Genomic DNA, 13955 nt, shown 5'->3' on the forward strand with positions numbered 1-13955 from the left:
TTGACCCCTGGTACCTTAAGAATCCTCAGGTTAGTGATAAGATCCTTGGTGACTGTTCTTTATTTTCGGGAGATTGAGGGGTCAGTTGATTCATCAGCGACATTGTGGGAGGCTTACAAGACAGTTATTCGGGGTGTGGCTCTGTCTCAAATTGCGGAACTGCGGAAGAAAATAAGTGCGGATATGACCTGCTTGGAGGGTGATATTCTTACATTGGAGGGGGCACTTAGTGGGCAGGACTCGGAGGAGTTGTGGCACGAATTGCAAATTAAAACCAAGGCATATACGGCTTTAGCTACTGAGGCTGCCTGGGCAAACCGTAGAGCGACACTCAGCAGGATTTATGACGTGGGAGACAAGGCTGTTAAATTACTGGCCTGGTTTGACCGTAGGGAAAAGGCCCACCGGGTAGGGGTTGAAATAGAAGCGGATAGTGGCCTCCGCCTCACTGCCCCGCAGGATATAGCAGACTCCTTTGGCCAGTACTACCAGACCCTCTATACATCTCAATCCTTGCAATCCAAGGAGGAGGAGGCATCCTACTTCCTGCACAACATCTCGCTACCGCTGCTTACGGAGGAGGAGCGCCTCGATTTGGATCTTGACCTTACGGAGGGGAAGGTGGAAAAAGCTATACATGACTTACGAGGAGGGAATGCCTCGATTACTAACGGCTTGCCTATTGAGTTGTTCAAACTTACGGCGGGTAAGATCGCTCCATATCTTACTAGAATGTTTCTCAAGAGCAGGGAGGCGGGAATACTGCTGGTTGACCAGAGGCGTATGACTGTTGTAGTCATTCACAAGGAGGGCAAGCCACGTAATAAATGCTCCTCCAATAGGCCAATATCCCTACTCAGTGGCGAGGCTAAGATCCTGGCGAAGGTTCTCGCCTGCTGAGTTTTATTGCCTGTTTGGTCCATCCGGACAAATTGGGATTCATGCCCGCTAGGAAAACCTCCCTCCACCTGCGCCGACTCCATGGTGTTTTGAGCCGAACCTCCACCATTTGCGAGGATGCAGTAGTGATTTGCCTCGATGCAGCTGCAGCGTTTGACCCCATCGAGTGACCCTATCTGAGTGCAGTACTCCAAAAATTAGGCCTGGGTCCTGAATGCATCCAATGGGTTTGTCTCCTGTATCAGCAGCCACTAGCCCAAATAGTGCTTAACAACAGAAATTCCTCCACTTTTGTACTCAGCAGGGGCACCAGGCAGGGTCGCCCCTTGTCCCCACTGCTTTTTGCCCTCACTCTTGAGCCTCTGGCAATGTGGGTTCGAAGGGACCGTATTGTCAGGGGGCTCAGATGGACCTCTGGTTGGGAGGACGGCATATCGGTCTATGCGGATGACATTTGAATCAATCTTGCGTCACCGACAACGTCCCTCCACAGGGTTCTGAACATCTTCAGGGCGTTCAGCAGCATTGCTGGTTATAAAATCAATTGGACCAAGTCAGTGCTGTATGTCCATAGTGGTGTGGCACCTCGACTCGCCTGGGGGCTCCAGCTTGAGGAGGCCACTGAGGGTTTTAAGTACCTTGGGATCTGGGTCTCTAGGGACCCTTCCAGGGTCCACAAACGCAATCTCTGTCCGCCCTTGCAGTGTCTCCCATCTGATGTCCAACACTGGAAATCACTCCCTCTCTCTCTCTCGGGTAGAGCGGCCCTTTTTAGGTCTCGCCTACGCAGCGCGCATGCGCTGCATGGGAAAAGGCCTATTGATTCCATTGGCTGGCAGTCACATTTCTTCCTTCCCTTGTGATGGAATTTGGTGATTATTGCTTGTTAGACGGACCGGGAGGGTCGGCCGAGGATACGGGGAGAGGTCTCCGGGGAGAGCCGTCTCCAGTGAATCGTACAGACAAGTAACTTCCCCCCCACAGACGGACACCACACGATGATAAAGTTCAACGATACTTTATAGACAATTCTTCAAGTACGGTAGAATGGTACAAGGAGGTCTGGACTCAGGGGTCCCCTCTATTCTGGTCTCTGTTTGGGAAAAGGGTAGCGGGACAGTCTTGTTACCAAAAAGATGGAAAATAGCTCTCAATCCTCGAGCTCGGTGGTGTAGATGAACGGGCCGCGGCGGAGCCAGCAGGTCCCGAGATGGATGAAGGAAGACGACGGTCCGCGGCAGAGCCAGCAGGTCCCGATGAAGGTGGTGGTTACAAACGGTCCGCGGCCACGCCAGCAGGTCCCGACGATGATGAAGGATAGGGTGGTTCCCAAAGCCGCGGCAGCGCCAGCAGGCAAGACGAGGGTGCACAAGACAGAGCTACGGCAGCGCCAGTAGTCCGTCAAGGATGAGTTCTTCTTTGCGTCTCTCGACTCCAAGATACAACTACCGTCCTGCTCTGGAGCTGCCCCAGTTATAGGGCTGGGGTGCTTTGATGTCCGGACCCTCGCACTTGGAGGTCGGGAGGTCCGGGATGAGGGGGTTCAGACACCCAGCAGGGGGGTGGAGCCAGCGCCCGGGGAGGCGATGGGCGAGCGGCACTTGGCGGGGGAGAGCCATCGACACCTCTTGCTCCTATTGACTGACCAAGTAGCCCGCTCACCTCCTGGGTGGATGTTGGTGCCGGAATGTCTGAGGCCTGGCCAGGCCCAGGGTTGAGGTCGATCGGGGGCCAGGCGGCCTCGTGGTGGAGTGTCCAAGATGGCGCCCAGGATGGGCGCGCAGGCCGGTAGTGGGTCGGCCTACGCGGTCAACAGGTTCGAGTGTAGGGGTCCCTGCGGGGACGGTGGGCGTGCAATGGTGGTGTGTGGTACTTGCGTGGCTGGTTCGGGCCTGGTTGGGCCGGGGGAGAGCGGCCCTTCATGTGGCCTGTCCAACATGCGTCCCCCCCAGCTGAAGGCGGGGAGAGTTACCCATTCTCTTGGGGACTTTTCTCGTCGAGGCGGAAGAACCGGGACAGGCCATCTGCGTTGGCGTGATCTGGCCCAGGCCGATGTTCAACTGTGAAGTCCATCCCTTGTAGGGAGATGGACCAGCGTAGTAACTTCGGGTTTTCCCCCCGCATCTGCATCAGCCACTGCAGGGGTCGGTGGTCGGTCTGTACCCGAAAGGGTGTGCCAAAAAGGTAGGGCCGGAGCTTCTTGAGGGCCCATACCACCGCGAAGGCCTCCCTCTCTATGGTGCTCCAGCGTTGTTCCCGTGGTAGGAGTCGCCGGCTGATGAAGGCCACCGGCTGATCACGGCCCTCGGTGTTCACTTGAGACAGGACTGCCCCAATGCCATGGTCGGAGGCATCCGTTTGGACGATGAACTCCCGGCTGTAGTCGGGGGCCTGGAGCACAGGGGCGGAGCACATGGCGGCTTTCAATTGTTCAAATGCAGCTTGACACTCTGGGGTCCAGTTGACTTTCTGGGGCTGATTTTTTGACGTGAGCTCTGTGAGGGGCCTCACAATAGTACCATAGTCTTTCACGAACCTTCGGTAATAGCCCGTGAGGCCCAGGAAGGCTCGTACCTCGGTCTGGGTAATGGGGGGCTGCCAGGACTGGATGGCGGCAATTTTTAGCTGCAGAGGGGCCACCAGGCCGCTTCCCACCTGGTGCCCGAGGTAGGTTACAGACCCTTGCCCAATTTGACATTTGCTGGCCTTGATCGTGAGGCCAGCTTGCTGAAGGGCGTGCAGCACTGCTCGGAGGTGGTGGAGGTGCTCGGACCACTGGTTGCTGTATACAGCGATGTCGTCTAAGTAGGCGGCGCTGAATCCTTCGAGCCCCGCCAGGACCTGATTGACGAGCCGTTGGAATGTTGCTGGGGCATTCTTCATGCCGAAGGGCATGACTGTGAAATGGTAATGGCCATCGGGAGTGGAAAAGGCAGAACGTTCTTGTGCCCGGGGTGTGAGGCCGATTTGCCAGTAGCCCGCCGTCAGGTCGAAGATACTGAGGTAGCGGGCAGCTCCCATGCGGTCGATTAGTTCATCTGCCCGGGGGATGGGATGTGCGTCTGTCCTGGTGACCGCATTCAAGCCCCGGTAGTCGACGCAGAACCGGAGTTCTGGTGTGGTGCCGGGGGCAGCTGCTTTGGGGACCAGTACTACCGGGCTGGCCCAGGGGCTGTCTGAGGGCTCGATGACCCCGAGCGTGAGCATTTTGGCTACTTCCTCCTGGATGCAGGCCCGTACCCGATCTGGCACGCGGTAGGCCCGGTGGCGGATAGGGGGGCTGTCCCCAGTGTCCACATCGTGCGTACACCAGGAAGTGACACCTGGGGTGAGGGAGAACAGGCTGGCGAATTGTGACAGGAGCACTTGGCACTCCTGGTGTTGCTCTCGGGTGAGGGCCTCTGAGAGTCGGACCCCATCTACGGAACCGTCTTTCTCCCGCGTCCGTAGGAGGTCCGGGAGGGGCTCGGAGTCCTCTTCAGCCCCATTGTCTGTGGCCATCAGGAGGCTGAGTTCTGTCCGTACAAAGTGCGGTTTCAGTCTGTTAGCGTGGAGGACCCGGAGGGGGTTCCGGGAAGATTCCAAGTCGATGAGATAGGTAGCCGGACCCTTGCGCTCGACCACTTTGAAGGGCCCTGTCCACTTGTCTTGTAGGGCGCAGGGTTCGGTGGGGGACATCACCCATACCTGTTGCCCAGGTTCAAATTCAATGGAGGAGGCATTCCGGTCATACCACCTTTTCATGTCCTCCTGACTGGCCTCTAGGTTGGCTTTTGCTAGTTCTCGGAATCGCCGGGTCTGGTTGCGGAGTGTTAGGAGGTAGCGGAAAACATCTGGTGGGTTCTTTAGAGGGGGCATCTCCCAGCCTTCCTTAACTAGGCTGAGCGGCCCGCGTACGGGGTGTCCATATAGCAGTTCAAATGGGCTGAAGCCCAGGGACTTCTGGGGAACCTCTCGATATGCGAAGAGGAGGCACGGCAGCAGCACATCCCACTGGCGACGGAGGGGCTCTTCCAACCCCCCGATCATCCCTTTGAGCGTGCGGTTGAACCGCTCAACGAGTCCGTTTCCTTGAGGGTGATAGGGGGTCGTGAACCGGTAGGTAACCCCGCACTGTTGCCAGAGAGATTTCATATATTTCGAAATAAAGTTCGTGCCTCTGTCACTGACGACCTCCCGGGGGAAGCCCACCCGGGAGAAGATCCCCATCAGAGCCCGGCCGACTACCGGGGCTGTCACAGTCCGCAGGGGAACAGCCTCCGGGTAGCGGGTGGCGTGGTCCACTAGCACCAGGATGAATCGATGGCCTTGTTTTGTGCGCGGGTCCAGGGGCCCTACGATATCGATTCCGACCCTCTCGAACGGGGTGGTGACCACGGGAAAAGGTTGCAGGGGGGCTTTCAGTTTGCGGCCGCTCTTCCCACTGGCTTGGCACGTGGGGCAAGATCGGCAATGCTGGTGTACATTGTCCCTCATTTTGGGCCAGAAGAAGTGGGTCACCAGGCGGCTATAGGTTTTGTCTTGACCCAAGTGTCCTGCCAGGGGGACATCGTGGGCCAGGTTTAGCAGAAAGTCTCTAAAACGGAGGGGTACCACCAGGACTCGACTGGCCCCCAGCTCCGCGATTCTTTGCTCACTGTACAGCAGATCATTGTCCCAGTAGACCCAGTGAGTTCCGGAGGTATCCCCTGCGCTTTGGGCTAGCGCTTGCTGGCGGAGTCCCTCGAGGGAGGGACAGGTCTTTTGTTCTTGGCGAAATTGTTCTTGCGTGGGCCCCCCCTCTTGAGGCCACTGGTCGAGGTTAGCGAGGTCTGGAGGTTGAGCTGGTTCGGGGGGGACGTCACGGTCGGTGGTTTCGGCGGGGGCGACCGGAGGCGGTGGCGCCGGCCATTCGAGTTCCTCTGGGCGGGTGTTGGCACGGGCGGTCATGGACCGGGTGGTGACGCACGCCCAGTCCGGGACGCCCAGCATCCCCAGGTGCTCTTTTCGTTCGACTGCTGCCCATGGAGAGCTTTCCAGGTCATTACCCAGGAGGCAGTCTACGGGGGCATCATCTCGGACCGTCACCTTCAACATGCCGGAGACCCCTCCCCATTCGAAGGGGACGCAGGCCATCCGACACAGACTTTCTGAGTTATCGGCTGAACGTACAGGGCAGAGAATGTTTGGTAAGTATTGTTCGGGGGTCACCAGGTGACAGCGGACGGCTGTTACACTGGCCCCAGTGTCACGAAGGGCTTCAGCCCGGCGTCCATTGATGCCCACCCATTGGCTGTACTTCTGGGTATTAGCGGGTAGGGGGACCCGCGGGACCATGTCTCTCCCCCCTAGGCAGGCGAGAGCCATGGCGGCCGGCTCCCATTCTTGGTGTTCCTGTTCATATTCTTCTTGTTCCTCTGAGATCTGTTCCTCCCCCAGAGCAGCAGCGGCTACTTGGCGGGGTCTTGGGCTCTGGTACTGGGGGCAGTTTGGGTCGTTTGCATAGTGTCCGACTCGTTGGCATCGATGGCAGGTAACATTGGCTCGATGTCCCGGTCACGCTGGGGTGCTGCCCCGGTTGGCCGGGGGGGTGGTGCTGGTAGTGGGGGTGACCGGAGCGTTGCTCCTTCCGCGTCCTTGGCCTCCACCTCCTCGGGGACGGTGCTGACCATTGTTGTTCCTGTTCTGTTCGGAGGACCCATTTCGACTCACTCTGGTGATCTCCCACCGGTCTGCTTCGGCTGCGAGCTGCCGGGGATCCGTTAACTTGCTGTCGAGGAGGTGCTGGCGAAGTTCAATGAAGCAATTGTTCGACAGATGCTCCCATACCATAAGGTTGAACAGTTGTTCGTAGGTTGTGACCTTGCTTCCTTTGATCCAGCCCTCGAAGGCTCGGCTAAAGTAATTGACATAGTCCACCCAAGTTGTACCCGGGATGCGGGTGCAGTCTCGGAACCTCTGACGGTACATTTCGGGTGTGAGGCCATAGCGGGTGAGGAGTGCAGCTTTCATATGGTCATAGGAGGTCATCTGCTGGTCCGGGAGTTGCAGCAGGGCGTCGCGGCCCTCATTGAGGAATCTCCCCCACAGACCGGCCCCCCAATCGCTTCTATCGATCCGGTGTGCAGTCATAGCGATTTCATAGGCCTTAAACCATTGCTGGATGTCGTCTTCTCGGAAGTATTCTCGAACGACATCCTTGGGGATGTGTACCTTCTTCTCTGTTGCCCCTGGAGTGTGGGGTTGCTCGGGCACCCCTGTTTCTTTATTCTGTTTGCGTAGGTCGATTTCAGCTAATTTCCGCTCATGTTCATATGCCAGTTTCTTTTCCTCGAGCTCCCTTTGTCTCTGTTTCTCCTCTCTTTCTTCTCGGAGACGCAGGTGCTCTAAGTTGATTTTCTGTTCGGCCAACTTCAGTTCAACGTCCATTTTGAGCCGGGCCATTTCCAGCTCGTGTAGTCGGGTTCTTTCTCGTTCCTGGATCTCGTCTGGCGAGAGACCCGTTCTTCGTTCTTCAGGGGCCATGGGGGTTTGTGCTGCGATGTCTTGATCGGGGGTTCCGGCAGCCCCGGTTTCTGCCCAAGATTCTAGGGCCTGCTTAAAGTCATCTTTGGTATTTAGTCCGGTGGTAGCGATACCTAATTCGATACAGAACTGTTTAAGTTCACGATGGCTGTATTCGTCCAATTTCTTCATCTGGAATTTCTCCGTTGATCCGCTGTCTTTAGTTGACATCGTGATTCGCCGTGGGGTGAGCTACTCTCTGTACGGTTTATGCGGTGATTCGGATCCCGTCGCTGGCCACCAATGTTAGACGGACCGGGAGGGTCGGCCGAGGATACGGGGAGAGGTCTCCGGGGAGAGCCGTCTCCAGTGAATCGTACAGACAAGTAACTTCCCCCCCACAGACGGACACCACACGATGATAAAGTTCAACGATACTTTATAGACAATTCTTCAAGTACGGTAGAATGGTACAAGGAGGTCTGGACTCAGGGGTCCCCTCTATTCTGGTCTCTGTTTGGGAAAAGGGTAGCGGGACAGTCTTGTTACCAAAAAGATGGAAAATAGCTCTCAATCCTCGAGCTCGGTGGTGTAGATGAACGGGCCGCGGCGGAGCCAGCAGGTCCCGAGATGGATGAAGGAAGACGACGGTCCGCGGCAGAGCCAGCAGGTCCCGATGAAGGTGGTGGTTACAAACGGTCCGCGGCCACGCCAGCAGGTCCCGACGATGATGAAGGATAGGGTGGTTCCCAAAGCCGCGGCAGCGCCAGCAGGCAAGACGAGGGTGCACAAGACAGAGCTACGGCAGCGCCAGTAGTCCGTCAAGGATGAGTTCTTCTTTGCGTCTCTCGACTCCAAGATACAACTACCGTCCTGCTCTGGAGCTGCCCCAGTTATAGGGCTGGGGTGCTTTGATGTCCGGACCCTCGCACTTGGAGGTCGGGAGGTCCGGGATGAGGGGGTTCAGACACCCAGCAGGGGGGTGGAGCCAGCGCCCGGGGAGGCGATGGGCGAGCGGCACTTGGCGGGGGAGAGCCATCGACACCTCTTGCTCCTATTGACTGACCAAGTAGCCCGCTCACCTCCTGGGTGGATGTTGGTGCCGGAATGTCTGAGGCCTGGCCAGGCCCAGGGTTGAGGTCGATCGGGGGCCAGGCGGCCTCGTGGTGGAGTGTCCAAGATGGCGCCCAGGATGGGCGCGCAGGCCGGTAGTGGGTCGGCCTACGCGGTCAACAGGTTCGAGTGTAGGGGTCCCTGCGGGGACGGTGGGCGTGCAATGGTGGTGTGTGGTACTTGCGTGGCTGGTTCGGGCCTGGTTGGGCCGGGGGAGAGCGGCCCTTCATGTGGCCTGTCCAACATTGCTATATTTACTATGCGAGACTTGGGGAGAGGAGTTGGCCTAACGCTCGACCTCGGACCTGGGGATCCGGGTTATTGTCTCGGTAATGACGAAAAAACCTCCTGTGATTCTGGGCAAATCACTTAATCTCCCCGTGCCTAAAATGAATGTGTGTCCTCATGTAACATAACTGGTGCTATATAAAGCGCTCTGATACCCGATTCGTGTCTAGTTCGCGCTATATAAAACTCTGCCCAAAAAAAAAATTGATTCGGCTTTTCAGCCAAAAACGTGCCCGCATTGAATTGCTTTCAATGGCAATGCGGGCAAGTTTGGCGATTCCCTTGCGGGAGCGAGCAGCGGCACCATATGTTAGCAAATATCGTGCTTTGCTGCTCGCTCCCGCAAGGGAAACCTGCGCAGGCCCCCTCCTCTCTCCCCTCCCCCTGCTGCCGCGCGAGTGCTTGTTTTTTTTTGCAGAAGCAGCGAGGATGGCTTTTAGGAGGATTCAGAGGCCAACATTTGGTTAGTTGGGGGGGGTGGAGGGAGAGGGGGACCCCCTGGAGATATCATGGAACATTTGTAGCCAAAATAGATTCTCATGTGAAACAAAGCAGCCAGGAGCCCACCGTTCGAGTGTAGACGTCACTGCAAGAGCTGAGCCTTCTGTGCAGTGTCACAGATGCTCAGACGAGGACACCTACATTTGGGACAATAGGGGGCACGTATGTGGCAATGCCCAACACATACCAGGAGGAGGAAAAACAGGAACCCACTAAGTGGGGGAAAAAAGCTGCTTGTCCTTGAAGAAACTGCTCCGGCAAGCACCGCCACCCACATCTTCGCTCCCTTTTCCTAGTTGCAAATACGCCCCCCCACCCCTCCACGCTGCACCTCCATCTCAAGTCTTGCATAGTAAATATAACAATAATCACCAAATTCCATCACAAGGGAAGGAAGAAATGCAACTGCCAGCCAATGGAATCTATGAACGTCACAAAGGAATGCCGCAACACCAGAGCCACATTCCTACCAGTGTGCGGAAAGCCAACCCCGAGACCATAACAGCACCCAGGGCGTGGACCCGAAGTGGGAGAGCATACCCCACGGCCCCTGCAGCATTCAACTCGGTAGAGACGGAAGTAGTTCGCTCTACACTTCACCTACCCACATGGCGAAAAGGAGGAGTGCTGAGGGCGCCTCATAGTAATGCGCTCATTTTAGTATGCGAGGCCCCTTCATGTTTCTGGCACTCCACCCAGTATGTGGAGAGACATACCCTTTGCTGGAGCGTCCACACAGAGCGGATACAGCAACAAATGCCACACAGACAACCCGCCCCGCCCCGGAACAAGAGTGCACCCAAGTGCTGGTTACTGCAGCCGCTCGACACCCTACAAGAGTTCCATCAGCAGCCCTTAGCAAATGCCCCAGGCCTCACACAGTGCGCTCACCTGGATGGTGACTACAGCTTTAACGCAGTCAGACCAAATTAGATACTACACTGCAAACATAAGTGGTATTAAAATGCGTGACAATGCATTTCAGTGCAGGGATGCGGAACACCACACTGAAATGTGTTAATGTCACGCCTGATGCGTGATACTTGGCAGGCGTGCCGGCCCGGACATCACGTGCGCTAGGCTAAAGCCTATCTTTTATTTTTATTTAATGCGATTTTATATAGCGCGAACATTACCCGAAGGTGTCAGAGCGCTTTACAAAAGAACCAGTTGCGTTACATAAGTACTTTGGATTACATGAGTTACATAAGAGATACAAACAGAAACAACTGCAACTGTACAAGTTGAAAGTCACTCAAGGAAGAGATACAAACAGATAAACTCTAAAATCACATAGGAATGGTAGTAAGTACAAAAGTCTACTACATATACTAGTGGTTAGAGTTCTATATATACAAATAGTAAATTCACACAGGATTACATTTTAACAGCAATTAGACTTGGACAATTATATAATACATATTTACATATATATTTAAGGCCGTCCAGCAAAAAGAGAAAAACGATCAGGATGAATCCTGAGGGAGAAATAGAGGTGAGACGTCGGCTTCGCTCATATTACTGAGCTAAATCCTGTGCCCCAAACACACAAAGCGGCAAATGTGGATTAGACAGGACTCTTAGAGCCGGTGTACTATCGATAGAGCCACCCCATCTGTCTATACACCCCCCGCGTTTCCACGCATGCGCATAATTATGCGCATGCGTGGAAAGCCCATGTCCTGGCTGCCTGTATTTTGAAGCTCCCCACTCTGATGGCCGTTTAGTGCGCATGCGTCTTTTTGCACGCACGCGCTTTCAAGATCCGGCGGCGAACACTCCTCCTGCTCGAGCAGCGTTAACCCCATCGCTGCCAGCCAAGGCAGAGCAGAAGGAGCCAGGCAGCGGCTGCACAGCTCTCAGACACAGGAAACTAAAGGCAGCTCAGAACGAATGAAGCATCCATTGTATTTATTAATGGCAGCCACAGCAGGTCAGCTGCACCGGGCTCAGGGAGGTGCACTGGGCTCAGGGAGAGCTCTGCCAATATCATACTATCCTGCTGACTTTCAAAGGGGCTGCTTCCATTAGGACCGGAGGATCACGGGTCAACTGGTGGCAATGGAATATTGATATAGCTTCTATGGCTGCCATCCGAGCACTCAGGATGGTTTGCAGTGGCTGCTAGGAGTCAGTGAGCTTACAGAGAGCCCCCTTTTCGGTCACAGGCTGCTCTGAAGACAGGCAGTAGCAGTAAAACACACCACTGTGTGTGTCACTACACTGTCCGAACACCGTTATCTTACTGGGACATGAGGTATGGTAACAGTTATGTATTACGCTGGTGGCCCAAGGAGCTAATGTGCCTACTCCAAGGATCTGTGTTTGCTCTCCTATACTCACATGTTCACTTGTTTGATTCCACATGAGTTTACATAGCTTTTCATCCTTCTAAGGTCGATAAAATGAGTACCATTGAACAGAGGATCTTTGACCATTCAATAGCACAACTAAACTTTTCAGTGAGCTTACAGAGAGCCCCCTTTTCGGTCACAGGCTGCTCTGAAGACAGGCACGACAACAGACAAAACGACGGGGGTGGAAATTTAGTTAGAACACCGGCTGGCCTCCCAGTCCAGCGCAGGCAGGGCAGCTCACCGGGTTCAGACCGGGGAGACGGGTGGCAGAGGGCAGCAGGGAAGCCAGGGCGACAGGGGGCAGCAGAGGGCAAGCCAGGGCGACATGGGGCAGCGGGGCAAGCCAGGGCGACAGGGGGCAGCAGGGCAAGCCAGGGCGACAGGGGGCAGCAGGGCAAGCCAGGGCGACAGGGGGCAGCAGAGGGCAAGCAAGGGCGACATGGGGCAGCAGGGAAGCCAGGGCGACAGGGGGCAGCAGGGCAAGCCAGGGCGACAGGGGGCAGCAGGGCAAGCCAGGGCGACAGGGGGCAGCAGGGCAAGCCAGGGCGACAGGGGGCAGCAGGGCAAGCCAGGGCGACAGGGGGCAGCGGAGCAAGCCACGGCGACAGGGGGCAGCAGGGAAGCCAGGGCGACAGGGGGCAGCAGGGAAGCCAGGGCGACAGGGGGCAGCAGGGCAAGCCAGGGGTCAGCAGGGAAGCCAGGGCGACAGGGGGCAGCAGGGAAGCCAGGGCGACAGGGGGCAGCATGGAAGCCAGGGCGACAGGGGGCAGCAGGGAAGCCAGGGCTACAGGGGGCAGCAGGGAAGCCAGGGCTACAGGGGGCAGCAGGGAAGCCAGGGAGACAGGGGGCAGCAGGGAAGCCAGGGCGACAGGGGGCAGCAGGGAAGCCAGGGCGACAGGGGGCAGCAGGGAAGCCAGGGCGACAGGGGGCAGCAGGGCAAGCCAGGGCGACAGGGGGCAGCAGAGGGCAAGCAGGGGCGACATGGGGCAGCAGGGAAGCCAGGGCGACAGGGGGCAGCAGGGCAAGCCAGGGCGACAGGGGGCAGCAGGGCAAGCCAGGGCGACAGGGGGCAGCAGGGCAAGCCAGGGCGACAGGGGGCAGCAGGGCAAGCCAGGGCGACAGGGGGCAGCGGAGCAAGCCACGGCGACAGGGGGCAGCAGGGAAGCCAGGGCGACAGGGGGCAGCAGGGAAGCCAGGGCGACAGGGGGCAGCAGGGAAGCCAGGGCGACAGGGGGCAGCAGGGCAAGCCAGGGGTCAGCAGGGAAGCCAGGGCGACAGGGGGCAGCAGGGAAGCCAGGGCGACAGGGGGCAGCATGGAAGCCAGGGCGACAGGGGGCAGCAGGGAAGCCAGGGCTACAGGGGGCAGCAGGGAAGCCAGGGCTACAGGGGGCAGCAGGGCGACAGGGGGCAGCAGGGCAAGCCAGGGGTCAGCAGGGAAGCCAGGGCGACAGGGGGCAGCAGGGAAGCCAGGGCGACAGGGGGCAGCAGAGGGCAAGCAGGGGCGACATGGGGCAGCAGGGAAGCCAGGGCGACAGGGGGCAGCAGGGCAAGCCAGGGCGACAGGGGGCAGCAGGGCAAGCCAGGGCGACAGGGGGCAGCAGAGGGCAAGCAGGGGCGACATGGGGCAGCAGGGAAGCCAGGGCGACAGGGGGCAGCAGGGCAAGCCAGGGCGACAGGGGGCAGCAGGGCAAGCCAGGGCGACAGGGGGCAGCAGGGCAAGCCAGGGCGACAGGGGGCAGCAGGGCAAGCCAGGGCGACAGGGGGCAGCAGGGCAAGCCAGGGCGACAGGGGGCAGCGGAGCAAGCCACGGCGACAGGGGGCAGCAGGGAAGCCAGGGCGACAGGGGGCAGCAGGGAAGCCAGGGCGACAGGGGGCAGCAGGGAAGCCAGGGCGACAGGGGGCAGCAGGGCAAGCCAGGGGTCAGCAGGGAAGCCAGGGCGACAGGGGGCAGCAGGGAAGCCAGGGCGACAGGGGGCAGCATGGAAGCCAGGGCGACAGGGGGCAGCAGGGAAGCCAGGGCTACAGGGGGCAGCAGGGAAGCCAGGGCTACAGGGGGCAGCAGGGCGACAGGGGGCAGCAGGGCAAGCCAGGGGTCAGCAGGGAAGCCAGGGCGACAGGGGGCAGCAGGGAAGCCAGGGCGACAGGGGGCAGCAGGGAAGCCAGGGCGACAGGGGGCAGCAGGGAAGCCAGGGCTACAGGGGGCAGCAGGGCAAGCCAGGGTGACAGGGGGCAGCAGGGAAGCCAGGGAGACAGGGGTCAGCAGGGAAGCCAGGGCGACAGGGGGCAGCAGGGCAAACCAGGGCGACAGGGGGC

General features: G+C 58.1%; 1 protein-coding gene across 1 annotated transcript in view; it reads right to left on the reverse strand.

The window, feature by feature from the left end:
• The window catches only part of LOC144773701 (uncharacterized), a 200059-nt gene that overhangs the window by 62821 nt on the left and 123283 nt on the right, over positions 1 to 13955 (reverse strand). The gene's annotated exons all lie outside the window — the stretch shown is intronic.

This window comes from Lissotriton helveticus, chromosome 8 (genome assembly GCF_964261635.1).
Source record: "Lissotriton helveticus chromosome 8, aLisHel1.1, whole genome shotgun sequence".
Taxonomy (NCBI): Eukaryota; Metazoa; Chordata; class Amphibia; order Caudata; family Salamandridae; genus Lissotriton; species Lissotriton helveticus.